General features: G+C 45.7%; 1 protein-coding gene across 13 annotated transcripts in view; it reads left to right on the top strand.

The window, feature by feature from the left end:
- Window positions 1-15,942, top strand: part of CELF4 (CUGBP Elav-like family member 4) — an 828,893-nt gene that overhangs the window by 598,178 nt on the left and 214,773 nt on the right. The gene's annotated exons all lie outside the window — the stretch shown is intronic.

Below are 15,942 nucleotides of genomic sequence, written 5' to 3' on the forward strand. Positions count from 1 at the left end.
AGCACCTTCCACAGGAGGAAATGAAGGAGCATCCTACTATGGGCTGGTTCCCAGGGACAGATGTCTCTGGACTACAATACCCTCTTCCCTGATGACAACTGTCCATGTTGGCTGGGACAGCTGGAGTCCATCAGCGGCTAGAGAGCTTCAGGTTCAGAAAGGATGGGGGAAAGTTTGCACTGTGGCTGCTTTTAGCTCAGACGAATACTGACGAAGCGAGGGCATCCAAGAGACTTCTGCGATGATTCACAGTGTGGAGAAAGTTGAGGAATATTTCTCCCCTCCCTCTCTCACCACCCAATGAAAATTGATGGACCATAGATCCAGGCCATACAGAAGAAAGCAATTCTCCACCAGCATAGATTATTAACACATGGAATCTGTCCTTGCAAAAGGTGACATCAGCAAGGAGGGCGGATTTGCAACTTCAGAAGATCCACACAAAAAACCCCACAACACCAACAACCCACAGTTCCGTAACAAAACAAGTAGTGCGGTGTGAAAGGAATGTTAGAAAATGAGACAGAAGTGCTAGCATTACGTGTAGTCAGGAAAACTATGGCAATACAGCAATCTGTTCTCTGCATGCCTTCATCCGTAGACAAAAACATATTTTCCAAGGCCATACTTTGAAATCAGTGCGTGGGTTGGGGAGGGGGTAGAAAAGTCAGGTCGATGTGCAGATATGGTGTCGTCGTCCCCCTCATTGCTTGTGTGCAAAATTCACCTCCGGTGGGGAAGGAAGGGGTAAAAAATTTCCAGAGCTCCAGTTGCGGCAAAGGAAGAGTCCTGCGGCCTCCCTGTGTGGTGCAGGAGAATGGCAGGTGGGGAGCACAGCCGCTAAACGAGACCTTTGAGTGGAACTCAGTGGGGTGTGGGGCGGAAAGAGAGTTGGCAAGAGATTAGGAAGGGCCAAGTGGTCTGGGAGGATGTAGAGGAGGAGGAGGAGGAGGGGGAGCAGAGAGAAATGCAAAAAGCCTGGGGAGAAGGCAGGCGGTAGAGTGGTGGAGAGGCTGATGGGGGGGAGCAGAATCAGTTTGTTTCTATTTTATTTGCTCTGAGCTGATTGTATTAGTAATCCCACAACTGGAGGGAGTAAATCCAGCACAAGTGGCAGAAATTATTACATCTATAAGTGATGTTTGCCTTGGTAGGGGGAGAGACAGAGTGAACTGACATAACTGGATTTGAGTTGATTTCTGGGAAATTTGGGGGGCTGCCACCTGAGGCAGCTACCTCACTCAGTCTCATGGGTGGGCCAGCTCTGTTCCTAGAATCATAGAATCAAAGAGTTGGAAGGGACTCGCAAAGGTCGTCCAGTCCAACCCCCTACAATTCAGGAATCTCTCAAGCATCCACGGCAGATGGCCCTGCAACCTCTGCTTAGAAGCCTGCAGTGAACCTCCTGAGGCAGTTCATTCCACGGTCAAACAGCTCTTTCCGTCAGAAAGTTCTTCCTGGTGTTTAGTCGGAATCTCCTTTCTTGTAAATTGAAGCCATTGGTTCGAGTCCTACCCTCCAGAGCCGGGTGATGTAGCAATGAGGTTAGAATGCTGTTAATGCTTCAGTGGAGACAATCCAGTGGTCCTGCTGGTGTGTTTGCACCACACTGACCTCCCCGCTGCCTCATACTTCCCGCTCCCGCTCCAAGGTAGAATCATAGAATCTTAGAGCTGGAAGGGAGCCAAGGGTCATCTAGTCCAACCCCCTGCAATGCAGAAATCTCAGCTAAAGCACCCATGACAGATGGCCATCCAACCTCTGCTTGAAAAACGCCAAGGAAGGAGTGACCACAACCTCCCAAGAAAGACCGTGTCAAACAGCTCTTACTGCCAGAAAGTTTTTCCGAATGTTTAATTGGAATCGCCTTTCTTGAAACTTGAAGTCATAGCCTTGAGTCCTACCCTCCAGAGCAGGAGAAAAGAGACATGCTCCCTCTTCCATGTGACAACCCTTGAGATACTTGAAGATGGCTATCATAGCTCCTCTCAGTCTCCTCCTGGGTAGAAAAAGTTAGGGTTGTGCTGTTTAGTTCTCAACAAGATGTAGTGATGTCTGCCAAGGTGGGAGGTTTCAAAAGAGGTTTAGATGAATTCATGGAGAAGAAAGGCTATCAAGGGCTGCTTGCCAGAATGCTAGTGTTCTGCCTCCACTATCAAAGGTCTCATGTCTCTGAATACCAGTTGCCCTAAGATGCTCCTTGTAGACGTTCTATAGGCATGTAGTTGGTCACTGTGAGCATGGGATGCTGGACCAGATGGGACTTTGGCCTGATCCAGCATGACTTTTCATAATGAATAGTAGAATCCATTCCACCACCACCACCACCACCACAAAAAAACCTTTTAATTGATTTTCTTTGATTGCAGTGACTTTTTCATCCTTCCGATTGGTCATTTTTGCTTGCTAATGCCTTCCTGTAGGGTCTTCTGCCATCCCTTTCCAATTGTTGTCATACTTTAGCAAAATCCTTATTTAAAATTAAACAACAACAACAAAAAATCTTGACTTCTGCAGGGGGAAGGGGAGGGGGAAAAACCCTTCGATTCTCTCCTTGAGTGCTAAGGACAAACTGGCAATATTTTATGTTACAGCATGGTATAAAAAAAAAAAATTACATTACGCTATAAATTATAATATGAGAGCCGAAATGCTCAGAAATATGCCAAACGCAGGTGGGAATCCCATTAAACAACAGGGCTGGATGGCAAAGCATTCCCCGCAGAAATCTTAGGCGCCTTGCAAGAAGCCGTTTGGTTGGGCGCGAGGAGGCATAATGTAACAGATCAAATGCATAATCAGTCAACTAGAGATATGAAATTTTTACAAATGCATAAAGAAGAAAGGTGACTTACATTTAGAGCGAGATCAATTTTCAATTGAGGCACCAGGGATATGGAAATGTGAGTTGTGGCTTGAATGGGAGAGGATGTCTGCACAGGCCACCATGAGTGGGGAAGGCAATGGGGGAAAGCAAAGGAAGGGACCCATCCCACGGATGCCACCAGACTGCATCCTGGCTGGTGCTCAGGTGGAAACCCTCATTGTGGTGGATAAGGCCATCAACGGCAAGTAGCCACAATGGATATGGGCCACCCCCAGTGTCAGATGCAGTGTGCAGCACTGTTGGAGGTGGCAACCGTTCTGAGTACTAGTCGCTGGGGATCACAGAGGGGCGGGGAGAGTGGTGTTGTGCTCAGGTTCTGCCTATAGACTTCCCACAGGCACCTGGTTGGCCACTGTAAGAAGAGGTTGTTGGACAAGATGGGTCTCTGACCTGCTCCAGCAGGACTCATATTATTATGACTGAACCTTTATAGAGCGGGACCAGTAAAAACACCTACCCCTCAACACATCATGGGCTTCTGGACATGTGCCATGGCTTGGGAGGTCCAGCGTAGATTAGGGGACCCACCTGGAACAGAGCAAAATGGAGTCATTCCAGTCCCTGACTAGATTTCTTGGATAAGTCAAGTTATTTGAAACATCCTAGAATTCCCCCTTTCCCCCTTGGGCTTATGTCACACCCACATAATCATATACAGTGGTACCTCGGGTTAAGAACTTAATTCGTTCGTTCTGGAGGTCCGTTCTCAACCTGAAACTGTTCTTAACCTGAGGTACCACTTTAGTTAATGGGGCCTCCTGCTGCTGCCGCTGTTCTCATCCTGAAGTAAAGTTCTTAACCTGAGGTACTCTTTGTGGGTTAATGGAGTCTGTAACCTGGAGCGTCTATAACCTGAAGCGTCTGTAACCCGAGGTACCACTGTATTTGTTCTTCATGGGGAATGTATTCAAACAGCAGCTTCCACAAAGCTGGACAAAACATGTGCCACTTTAGTATAACAAATGCTTCCCCCCCCCCCCAGCCGGAATTCATCGGAACTCAGTTCCGGCACCCCTCAGGTGAAGGGGAAGAGTGTTGCTCCTGTGTTCAAATCCTGCTTGCTGGTTTCCCACTGGGCATCTACTGTAGTTGGCCACTATGACATCTGGGTGCTGGACTGTTCGGGCCACTGGTCTCATCCATATTCTTATGTTCCTATGTTGGTTTTGTGGAAGGCAACACTTCTTATAGTGCATAACTCACTTGCCTGAGTCATCTGGAACTGAGTGCACTGACTGACTGACTGACTGACTGACTGACTGACTGACTGTTGCTGGGGGATGGAAAACTGGAGGTGAGAAATTGGAAGAAAGCCCAGTTGGCGTGGAACCCTGAGCTGGAAGAGTCCAGTGTGGTGTAGTGGTTAAGAGCGGTGGATTTGTAATCTGATGAACCGGGTTTGTGTCTCCGCTCCTTCACATGCAGCTGCTGGGTGACCTTGGGCCAGTCACACTTCTTCGGAGTCTCTCAGCCCCACTCATCTCAAAGAGTGTTTGTTGTGGGAGAGGAAGGGAAAAGAGAATGTTAGCCGCTTTGAGACTCCTTTGGGTAGTGGTAAGGTGGGATATCAAATCCAAACTATACTTCTACTTCTTCCTCCTCCTCTTCTTCTTCTTCTTCTTCTTCTTCTTCTTCTTCTTCTTCCACATGACAACATTTTGTTGTGTCATCTGCAAAGTTCTCTAGTCCAGCAGGTGGAGATCAGGTGGAGACCACTAATTCTCTCCCACTTTTGTTTCATTGGCCTTCAGTCACAAGTCTCTTGTGTCCCATTGCATCTCATTAGGTCTCATTTTGGGCAATTTCTATGCACATCCAATTGGTATGCATTTTGTGTGCACTTTTTTACATACAACATACACTTTACAATGCTTTGGGGGGGGGGCATTCACTAGTAAAATGCATATGCTGTGTACATCTTTTATACAAAATATCTGTGTGCGCACTTTTGGCTAAACCAAAATACACTGAGAAATCTGGAGAAGTACATCAGCTGCCTGGGGGTTGCGTTCTGACCTACAAGTAAATCTAGGAGCAATGGATCAAGGTGGTCCACTGCAAAAAGCAAACCACATTCAGTCTTCTGCCATCCTTCAGATCAAGTCACTTTTTATGGAGAATTCACCATGATCCAATTACTCAAGTATCCCAAGACTTTGTTCTTTGAGAGAGTTAAATAGAAGCGGGACAAGGCATCACCCCAAAAACTTTTTAGACACAGGAAAACCTGTTTTGGTACAGCTACTTGCCTTGAGGTCTCTACCAAGTTCATGAATTCTTGTTGCAAGCATGCAAAACTCAACCTGACAACCCAGTCAATGCCATGAAAGCAGCACTGAGCATCTGAATGAACAAACTCACCTACTACAAGGAAAAGCTTTATGTCCAACCAAATCCCCGATAAGTTGTTAAATGCAATGCAAAAATCATTCAGGAGGAATAGCAGAGGCATGGATTTTGTTTGGGTTTTATAGGGCCAGTAAAAGAAAAGTGCCTGAAGTTTCCTTCTCTACCCCCCTCCCCCCGTCACTGCCAAGGTTGTGTAATCGATAAATATTTTTATTTGGAGGAAACATTTAGAAGAAGAAGAAAAAACAGCATCCCAATCAAAGTGTGTTTTCAGATTTATAGAATACTGACAGCTGTTCGCCCAGCATTGCGTGAGAATTCTAAGAAACCCAAAAACTCAGAGCAGTTTTAATATCAGTAGTTGCAATCGGTGCAGCTTTGAAATCAATAGTTAAAATCAGTGCAGTTTTGAAAGGCCCGGTCCGGCATCTTGATTCAAAATGGCATCCAATTGTATCCAAACATAGACGTAAACCAGTTCCTTGATCTGACGAACTACCATACACAATTTGGTTACTATATCTTAGGATAGTTCAGTATTGTCCACATGGACTGGAAGGATCTCTCTGAGGTTTCAGGTGGGGGGGGGGGACACCCAGGCCTAACTGGAGACTGAAACAGTTTTTTGCATGCTTAGCAGATGCTTCAATACCTCAAGGACCGCCTCTCCCCATATGAACCAACCCGCACCCTGCGATCATTATCTGGGGCCCTTCTTTGTGTGCCTCCTCCATGAGAGATCCTGAGCTCAACAACACAAGGACAGGCCTTTACTGTGGTGATTCCCCGTTTGTGGAATGCTCTCCCCAGAGAGGCTTGCTTGGTGCCTTCATTACACATCTTTAGGCACCAGGCAAAAACGTTCGTCTTCAACCAGACCTGGGGCTGATTAACATCCTATGTCCTTTTAAATGTGCTTGTGGGAGGGAGAATTACTGGTTTGTTTTTGTTCTTATTCTTACAACAACAACAACAACAACAACAACAACAACAACAACAACTTATTATTTATACCCAACAACAACAATAATTTATTATTTATACCCTGCTCATCTGGCTGGGTTTCCCCAGCCACTCTGGGCTGCTCCCAACAGAAAGCACAATAGAACATGGGTAGTCAACCTAAGGCCTGGGGCCGGATCCAGCCCAATCGCCTTCTAAATCTGGCCTGCGGACGGTCCGGGAATCAGCATGTTTTTACATAAGTAGAATGTGTCCTTTTATTTAAAATGTATCTCTGGGTTATTTGTGGGGCCTGCCTGGTGTTTTTACATGAGTAGAATGTGTGCTTTTTAAAAAGACGCATCTCTGGGTTATTTGTGGGGCATAGGAATTCGTTCTTTTTCTTTCTCCCCCCAAAATATAGTCCAGCCCCTCACAAGGTCTGAGGGACAGTGGACCACCCCCCTACTGAAAAAGTTTGCTGACCCCTGCAATAGAACATCAAAAATTAAAAACTTTCCTAAACAGGGCTGCCTTCAGATGTCTTCTAAAAGTCAGATAGTTGTTTATTTCTTTGACATCTGATGGGCGGGCGTTCCACAGGGCGGGCACCACTACTGAGAAGGCCCTCTGCCTTCTTAGTTTGTATTTTGTGTTTTTATGTTGCAAACTACCTTGAGAACCACATTGGTTATTCCTAGCACTGCCATCTGCCTAGGAGGCTAACCACCATCTGCCAAGGTCAAAAACCAATCAAGGCCTGAAGATTCCTAGCAGGTGCAGATTTACACTGAGGCTGAGCTTGATTTACGCAGTATAACCACTTCCCTGCCGAAACAGGCCGGCTCTTTCAGAAGTCGTCAGCCTTTTTCCTAAGCGCCGCTTTCCTATTAAAGATGACTCCCGTCCTATGAAAATTCATAAACTCTGCAGGCGTTTCCACGGCGATTTGACGCCGTAATCTCCCATCATCTCGGCTTCTCTCTGACAATGACAAGGGGAAGATGGATTTATCAAATACACAGAGACATGTTTATGACCCTGTTTTGCATAAGCAGGGGCTTGAGCCACGAGCTGCGCGGTTGCAGATAGCGAGGGAACGCTCCCCTCCCACGCCAGGGGCTCTGACAGGCAGGAGAGATATTTGGAAGTACATGAAAAATATATGTATCTATATTTTATTTCCAGTTTCTTTGAGAAAATGGGAAAGAGAACCCCTCCTTCCCATTAATTTCTCGAGGAGTATGAAAGCTTATTCAATCAATTTTGGTCCCTGAAGTTCTGAAGTTTGGCCTTAAACCTACATTTACCCGTGACTGAAACGTTACGGCTGTAGAAGCACGTGAGAATTCATAGCGGGTAAGGGGATTTTGTGCTTGCTGTGAATTGCGGCACCACTGACCAATCAGGGGCCTTCAAAATGGGAGCACTGAAGTTTGTCAGCATCGTGACAATTCAGCACTATGGCTGTGCATTGGCTGCTGATTGATAATGAGCCAATTTTGGAGAGAAACTGTGGAGGGCCATCTTTCAGACTTTTCTGTTTGATCCACATTAGCAGCCAGGACGCAACAGTGCCTAATTTGAATGAATATCTTGTTAAATCTGGAGGTAAGATGGCCAGTGGTTAAAGATGATAGGAGCTGTTGTCCAACAGCATCTTGAATGAGCTACCTTGCGTATCTCTGGCCGATATGAATCCACCAGCCCCTTAGATTTCTAGGGAAAGGTCATAGCTTGGTAGTAGAATAGCAGAATGTCCCACATTCAGTCCTCATCATCCCCAATTGGGGCTGGGGAGAGACCCACGCTTGGAACCCCAAAGACCCTCTGCCAGACAGTATGGACAATATTGCACTAGACAGATGAATGGCTGGCCTCTGTGTGAGGCAGCTTCCTGTGTTCAAATGTCCACAACATTTGGAAGGTGCCATATGGATCCTCTTTGGTTGTACTATCTAAATCCAGTTTATAATAATGATAATAATAATTTATTATTTATACCCTGCCCATCTGGCTGGGTCTCCCCAGCCACTCTGGGCAGCTTCCAACTGAATATTAAAAACAATACAGCATCAGACATAAAAAAAACTTCCCTAAACAGGGCCGCCTTCAGTTGTATTTTAAAAGTAAAATAGTTGTTTATTTCCTTGATATCTGCTGGAAGGGCATTCCACAGGGCAGCCGACGCTACCAAGAAGGCCCTCTGCCTGGTTCCCTTTAACCTCACTTCTCGCAGCTAGGAAATCAGCAGAAGGCCGGGCTGGATGATGGGGGTGGAGATACTCCTTCAAGTATACAGGACCGAAGCTGTTTAGGGCTTTAAAGGTCAGCACCAACACTTTGACTTGCACTCGGAAACATACTGGGAGCCAAAGAAGATCTTTCAGGACCAGTGTTATATGGTCTCGGCGGCCACTCCCAGTCACCAGTCTAGCTGCCACATTCTGGATTAATTGCAGTTTCCGAGTCACCTTCGAAGGTAGCCCCACATAGAGCACATTGCAGTAGTCCAAGCGGGAGATAGCTAGAGCATGCACCACTCTGGTGAGACAGTCCGCGGGCAGGTAGGGTCTCAACCTACATACCAGATGGAGCTGGTAAACAGCTGCCCTGGATACAGAATTAACCTGTACCTCCATGGACAGCTGTGAGTCCAAAATGACTCCCAGGCTGTGCTAATTTGCAGCATTTGGAAATGCTTACTTGTTTCTTGCGTGGAATCAGTGCTACCCAACCTCTTTGGCAAAATGGCCACAAGAAGGTCTGGGTGATGTCTGGCTTTCAACATTGTGATGTATCACCAGCTGAACATCACAATATAATCACGATGTCTGAAATCAGAATGTAACTATGTAGAGTCAAGCGGTGTTATTAGACTTAGGGGTCTAAAACTGATGCATTTTTATGTGCCTTTAACATATTGTTACAACTGTTTTATAGCACAGAGCAACCGGGGGAGGGGCAGGAATCATGAGGGAAGCAATGACCAGCTTTGTGGTTTTTCCCACATCACAATTTTTTACATCACACAGGCACACATTGTGATTTGTGATATATTGCCATGTCGAATATGATGAAACCACTACCACGATGTGGACTTCAAACCAATGTTTGACTATGTATTGATACATCACCCAGCCCTATTACACACTGTGTGAAATTAATTTATTTATTTCCACAACTTATATCCTGCCCTTTATCGGAAGGAGCCGCAGTACCACACAGGGCAAGTTGCAACCAATATGTAGGAAATGCACAATAATGGACTATCACATAATATCAAGAGTCCGCCAGTTCCTCGTGACTCAAGTTACTATTAAGAGCCTTAGGGAGCCTATATAAAAATCTATAAAGCAAAGATGGGAAACAGGATTCAGCTGGCTAGCTGCATTCTTATCTACCCCACTGCCCGCAAGCCACGTTTGACAGGCGGGTGGCTGCCACACACCTGTCAATTGCTCGACATTGCAGTGATGTCGGGCAGCCTGTTTTGCTTTGCCTGCTCAGTTTGAAATCAAATCAAATGGTGGAGAGGGTGTCGCGAAGGCACTGGGTGCTCAGCTGATTGGCGGCACTTGCAAAGCCAGCAATCATGGCACTTGCAAAGGCGCCATGCCTGGCCAAGGTGCCGCCAATCAGCTGGTCGGCGGTGCCTGCAAACTCTGCTTTCAGCCAAGCCATGTCTGTAGTTGCCACAAAATAGCAAGAAACAGTTGTTATCCAAAATAGACTACCCAAAATAAAGGGGGGTGCAATATCAAAATGCTCAAGTTTTTCCATTGATAGAAGGGGGTTGGAGAGAAAGATTTGTATTATCAGGGATCAGCTTTGCATTTCAAGTAGGTATGCAAAGATACCTATTTCCATGGTTTTTAAGCTTTGTAAAAAAATAAATGCTGCAAATTTGTTTGTGGCTTTTTAATTTTTTTTAAAAAAAAACAACTACAGTGGACCTCGGGTTAAGTACTTAATTCGTTTCAGAGGTCCGTACTTAACCTGAAACTGTTCTTAACCTGAAGCACCACTTTAGCTAATGGGGCCTCCTGCTGCTGCCGCGCCACCGGAGCACGTTTTCTGTTCTCATCCTGAAGCAAAGTTCTTAACCTGAAGCACTATTTCTGGGTTAGCGGAGTCTGTAACCTGAAGCGTATGTAACCTGAATCGTATGTAACCTGAGGCACCACTATATGCTTGTTTTTGCAAATGTGTGTGAGGCATTATTAGTTTTTCTATCTTTTAATGATATTCCTAACATTGCATATTCCGTGGCGTGTTGTGTTACTCTTAAACCAGAGGCGCCATCTTGCAAGGGCGATGAGAGGACGATGTCTTGTGTGTATGGCTTTGTGTGTGACGTCACACTCATGACATCAGGACATCGGAAGGAGCCTGGGCGGAGCCGAATGCACCATTGGCTTGATCCAGTAGGTTCTTCTTCTGTTCTTAACTGAAGATCTATGGTTAACAGGGCCAGGAACTGAATATCATATTTATTCTCCCCTCCCCCATGTCCCCATGGATTGCTAGTTCTGTGAGCATAATCAAAGGATTGCCCAGCTGTAGATATTTTATTATTTTAGGTCAGATTTGGGATCAACCGAAAGATGCACACAACTCCCATTCAAGGTACCTGGAGTTCAGTTCTGGGCACCACAGTTTAGGAAACAAATTGACAACCTAGATGATGTGCAGAGGAGAGTGGCCAAGAGGACGAAGGGTTTGGAAACCAATCCTTATGAGAAACCATTGAGGGAATTGAATATGTTTTTAGTTTGGAGAAGAGAAGAGTGAGAGCTTATATGAGCGCCATCTTCAACTCTCTAAAGGGCTGTTGTGTGGAAGATGGAGAAAGATTGTTCCCCCCTGGTCCACAGGGGAGGACCCGAACCAACGGGGAACCAATTACAAGAAAGGAGCTAAAGAACCTTCTGATGGTCAGAGATATTTGACAGTGGAACAGACTATCTCAGAAGGTGGTGGACTCTCCTTCCTTGGAAGTTTTTAAGCAGAGTCTGGATGGCCATATGTCAGGGATTGCATAGTTGTGATTCTTGCATGGCAGGGGGGTTACACCTGATGATGCTTGGATGTCCCTTCAAACTCTGCAATTATATGACTCTATGTATCTTGTAGAATTGTAGAATTGGGAGAAAAGCAATGTCAAACCTAGACAGCAATCTTAAAAAGCACCTTGCCAACAAAGGTCCGTACAGTTAGAGCTATGGTTTTCCCAGTAATGATGTATTGAAGTGAGAGCTGGACCATCAAGAAGGCTGATCGCCAAAGAATTGATGCTTTTGAATTATGGTGCTGGAGGAGACTCTTGGACTGCAAGAAGATCAAACCTCTCCATTCTGAGGGAAATCAACCCTGAGTGCTCACTGGAAGGACAGATCCTGAAGCTGAGGCTCCAATACTTTGGCCACCTCATGAGAAGAGAAGATTCCCTGGAAAAGAACCTGATGTTGGGAAAGATGGAGGGCACAAGGAGAAGGGGACAGAGGATGAGATGGTTGGACAGTGTTCTCGAAGCTACCAGCATGAGTTTGACCAAACTGCGGGAGGCAGTGGAAGACAGGAGTGCCTGGCGTGCTCTGGTCCATGGGGTCACGAAGAGTGGGGCACGACTAAATGACTAAACAATACAACATCTTGTAGAAACTTCCCTAGAAACTTCTTGGAAGTTTTGCCCAGGCAGATGCCTCCACATTTTCCTGGGGATTTCGATATAGGCAAAACAGGTGTGGCAACTCCACACCTCAGCACCCTGACCCATGCCCCCTTTTCCATATCATGTCATTCCGCCTTCGTTCCACGTTTAGCGGGAGATCCATCTGTGGTCTCAGCTGCTTCTCAAACAGATCTAATAGCTGTGGTACGCTCAGACAAGCATGATGGGTAATAGCGGAGCAGATTGAACTATATTGTCCTGGGAGTTCATATATTTTTATACACTCGCAGAGTACACAACATCCTGTGACGGCAATGAAGCCAAGTCAAGCATCTCAGTGATGCAATAAAAGAGATTAAAATAGTCTCCTTTAACTCATTTGCCAGGCAGGAGGGTGGGCTCTCTCTCTCTCCCCTCCTTCTTTCATTTTTTTTTTTTTAACGAGGCTAATCAACGAGAGAGACTACTCTACATCCCACTTCGAAACAAGGCTTCCCTGCCATTATGCCCCTTTCCACTCCTGGCGCCAGGCATGCTCACCTAGATAGAAACACACAGCAAAAACGGAGCATTGTGAGCTAATCTAGGGATAGTGGTGGACATGAATTCCCAGGAGGAACTGGGTCAGGGGGAGCAGAACTGCTGCTCCTGTCGGATTAAGGACATATTTGCATTGCAAATTTATACTGCTCTCCTGCGCATGGCTTCCGCTGTCCCACACAAGGAAGCCAGGGGATTGCAGCTGATGGAAGGGACTGAGATGTCACTGTACCAAACTATACTGACTAGGAATCTTTTTTGAGAAAGGCTGTCCCCCCAGTTTAAAGTCCAAAATAGATCTATTTATTTACTGTGGGAATAATAAGAATATAATAATAATTTATTATTTATACCCCGCCCATTTGGCTGGGTTTCCTCAGCCACTCTGGGCGGCTTCCAACAAAATAATAGTAACAACAACAACAACAATAAATTTTATTTATATCCTGCCCTCCCCAGCCAAAGCCAGGCTCAGGGCGACTAACAACAATAAAAGTAACACAGAATTCTAAAAATCAATTAATTTTAAAATCAATTCAAAATCAAAATTATGGCAACCATTGGGCTAAAGTTCTGCAAGGATTACCAAAGGACGGGTCAGACTGTGCCTTGGCCAAAGGCCCGGTGGAACAGCTCTGTCTTGCAGGCCCTGTGGAAAGATGTCAATATTAAATACAATGGTCTGTTAAACATTAAAAGCTTCCCTAAGCAGGGCTGCCTTCAGATGTCTTCTAAAAGTCTGGTAGTTGTTTTTCTCTTTGACATCTGGTGGACGGGTGTTCCACAGGGTGGGTGCCACTACCGAGAAGGCCCTCTGCCTGGTTCCCTGTAACTTGGCTTCTCACAGCGAGGGAACCTCCAGAAGGCCCTTGGCGCTGGACCTCAGTGTCCAGGCAGAACGATGGGAGTGGAGATGCTCCTTCAGGTATACCTGAAGGGAATAGGGTGGTATACAAATTTAATTAAGTAATTAATTACTTTTAATTATAATATTTATACACTGCTGGATAACTGCAAGCACATCAAGAGAATGTCATAGGTTGGATCCAGACTGTTTTATTTATTACTTATTTCATAAAATTTATATACCAGTAATAAAAAAAAACCCTCAAAAGTGTTCACAAAAGAAGATAAAACAATGTGACAATTCTTACCAAGGAAAATGAACAATAGTAATTTGGAAGTTAAAATAGCAAGAGACTAAAAACAGATAAAAACTTGCATCGGCTTTCTAAACGTCTGCGTGGGCTTGTCTAAGGAAAAGAAAAAATGTTTTTAGCAGGTGCCAAAAAGAGTCCAGGGAAGGCAAACCCTGGTGTCAATAGCCAGCGAGTTCCGAAGTGCCTGTGATACCATACACCGAAACATTGATCTCCTCCAACATTCGGCATCATGGGATAGCCACAGGTTCTATTTTTTAAGGGAGAAAAACTACTGTTATAAACTTCTATCATGTTGCCCCTTACTCACCTTTTCTCTAAGTTAAAAAGCCCCAAACGCAGCAACTTTTCTTCATAGACGAGTTGCGCCATCCCCTGGATCATTCTGGCTGCCCTTTTCTGAACCTGTCCCAACTTTACAATATCCTAAAGCATCCAGAACTGTGCACCATATTCCAAACGCGGCTGCCCTATGGATTTGTTACTTGGCATTATGATATCATCAGCCTTATGTAGCATGGGTTCATATGTTTTCATTGTCCTGGTTTGAACGGCGCATGTTTGGTGCTGCCTAATTTGCAGGTGCTAGCTGCATCGGTTGTGGGCGTGCTTGCTTTCGAGGGCAATGGGGCCATTCTTAGCTTTGCCAGCTAGATCAGGAGGGAGGGCTGTCTCCTAACCCCTGGAAGAGGAGGCAAAAAAAACCTTGAAAGGCCCTGTCTATCAAGACCAGTGGGAGGAGTCAGGGCAATGATAGTACAGTGGTACCTCAGGTTACATACGCTTCAGGTTACAGACTCCACTAACTCAGAAATATTATCTCAGGTTAAGAACTTTGCTTCAGGATGAGAACAGAAATCATGCAGCGGCAGCAGGAGGCCCAATTAGTTAAAGTGGTACCTCAGGTTAAGAACGGTTTCAGGTTAAGAACAGACCTCCAGATCGAATTAAGTTCTCAACCCGAGGTACCACTGTAAAGGTAAAGGGACCCCTGACCATTAGATCCAGTCATGGCCGAATCTGGGATTGCGGCGCTCATCTCGCTTTACTGGCCGAGGGAGCCGGCGTACAGCTTCTGGGTCATGTGGCCAGCATGACTAAGCCGCTTCTGGCGAACCAGAGCAGCGCACGAAAACGCTGTTTAACTTCCCGCCGAAGTGGTACCTATCTATCTACTTGCACTCTGCCGTGCTTTCGAACTGCTAGGTTGGCAGGAGCAGGGACCGAGCAACGGGAGCTCACCCCGTTGCAGGGATTCGAACCGCCGCCCTTCTGATCGGCAAGTCCTAGGCTCTGTGGTTTAACCCACCGTGCCACCCACGTCCCTTCAGGGCAATGATAAGGGGCTGCAATTCAGCTGATAAAAGCAGGGGCTGCTGGGTAGCGAAGGCTCTCAGCACCATATTCGCTTTCCCATTTCTGAGATGACTGAGCTTGGCCTGAGTCTCAGAATTTAGACTCCTTGTATCAGCAGTCTCTGGATTTCCATTTCATCTGGCATGGCTAAGATGGATGGGCAAGCTGTAGACCTCCGCGACACTCCCTTTGATTGTTAATATCTTTGCCACGTCGGCCTGGCGTGGGAAATGTATTAAAGGCGCTGGTTATTTTAACTTGTTTTGCTTTCTGTCGGGTCATCCAACTTCATTTACTAAATCAGATGTGACAGGAGAGGATTTTATAGCCATTCATCCCCCCCTTCTCGCTCCTTTCCCAGACGTTTAGTTATGTCGAACAGAAAAAGTATTGAACATATCCCTGAGCCATAAGATCCCATATCTCTTCGGCCAATGGCTTCTCCCCCCTTCATGCCAGGGAAAGAACACATTTCCAGAGGGAAATTACCCATTATAGATACAGTGTTCTTTGACTATAGGGAAGAATTATGGAGGCTGTGAAGCTGGAACTAAAAGCAGGTGTAGAAACAGACTTTTCCGCACAGCGTTTTCCGGTGGAATCCATAAGCGCAAGACGTGCCATATTGATTTTATTTATTCTTTAAATTTATCTTCCATCTTTCTTCTTTGAACAAGAACTCCATGTGGGTTATAACATTACATAAAGCAGCAATAAAGTACCCATAAAGCAATATATTGAAATGACCAGGGGTGGGATGTTTCAGCATTTAGTAGACAAATTCACGAAGCATAAGGCCTCAACCAGTGGTCAGCAATGGTGGCATTTGCACTCTAAGAAAATGCCAGTTTGCAGGATAAAGTGATACGCATTTGAGCAGGGCAAGGCTAGGTCTGCTGTAAGACAGAGGCTGCAGAATTTGGAATTTAATTTTTCTTATTTGTTTTAGTGTGTTAAAATCCCACTGCTTTCTCCAAGGAGCTCAAGGCAAGCACAAGTGGTTTTCCCCACCACTGTTTGTTATATCCCCACAA

Source organism: Podarcis cretensis, assembly GCF_951804945.1.
Source record: "Podarcis cretensis genome assembly, chromosome: 11".
Lineage (NCBI taxonomy): Eukaryota > Metazoa > Chordata > Lepidosauria > Squamata > Lacertidae > Podarcis > Podarcis cretensis.